A 1366-nucleotide genomic window follows, 5' to 3' on the forward strand; every position below is an offset into this window, starting at 1 on the left:
AGACAAATGTTCCCATTCTCTAATGATGGAATATTTCGCTTGGAAGAAAGAAAAAGACACAAAAGAGCCCAGATAACAGCTCTAGATGTGTAAGACACTACGTGTCTTGTAGTAGGTAAATAGATAATTGTAGAAGGCTGAGTGTGTGAGTAATTGCGCTGTGTAAAACCACAGGGTGCTGAGATCTCAGTGTGGGAATAAATGAGATGACTCTGGTCTGTCCTGCTGGGGTAACCCAGTCATATGCACTTTCATGCCTTGCCGTCTGAGGATAGTGTGGTTTAAGGTAGGGCGACCGCAGTGCCAGACAGCATGTGAAGATAGACGGTCAGTGAGAGAGAGAGACAGTCAGCGAATAGTAGCCTGACAGCGTCAGGCTAAAAGCTAGTCTCATTGTACAAAGACAAAGAGAGAGGAGGAGCAGCTAGCGATGCAAGCGCTTTCTGTACCGAGCTAAAAAAAAAAAAAATTACAATCCACTCATCTGTACTTTTCTTGAGAACAGACGAGCTGAGAAACAAAAGCATGATGTAACAATACAGTACAATAATCATTCTACAAAAGACAGCTGAGACAAGAGGAGAAGAGGCAGTACCATCAAGCTAACTCTAGTGAAAATCTGCAAAATGCACATCTGGTGTAATGACTAAAACTAGCAATACTACAGCTAGTTTGAATAAAAAAATAAATAAATAAAACTCCCAAAGGAAGTTATGATACTGTATTTATGACTGTAACTAAAGTGAAAAATAAAGAGCATAAAAATTCATGTAAAACCACAACAATAATACCGGGATTTTTTTTTATTTTTTTTATTAGAGCCTTTGCCTACGTGCTGAGAGTATATGCCTACATGCATGAATCACAAGCATTAGCCCATCTGATGGGATAATGTAAAATCAGACTGGACAATCTGAGGACAGATTGGTTTTCCTTGAAGGTCGGTGAATCCACAGCGTCTTTGCCGCGTGCCGCGATCGCGCCCTCGGACCGCGCGTCGGCTACGCCGTACGGATCAACTGCTCAAAGCGAGAATGAACGGCATTCGGCTAAAGGGCAAACAATCCACGACACCAGCTCTCCTGCCACTCCTAGCCTCTTCACTTCTTTTAATGCACATCCTCTTCAATCGCTCCACGCCATCCCCCCCCCCCCACACACACACACACACACACACAAAAAGACATGAAGAGTCCATGAATATTTACTACAAAGTAAAGTTATTTCCATTAATTACTCTGAGCGTGCTTAATGCCATATCTCGGGCTACTTCTGTGGTGCGCTGCTTAATGAGCTTTCACACGCCATTAGCATATTAATTAGTCTTTGGCTCCGGAGCGACCAATAGGATGGTTCTCTTTCTGCC

Source organism: Chanos chanos, chromosome 6 (assembly GCF_902362185.1).
Source record: "Chanos chanos chromosome 6, fChaCha1.1, whole genome shotgun sequence".
Classification (NCBI taxonomy): domain Eukaryota; kingdom Metazoa; phylum Chordata; class Actinopteri; order Gonorynchiformes; family Chanidae; genus Chanos; species Chanos chanos.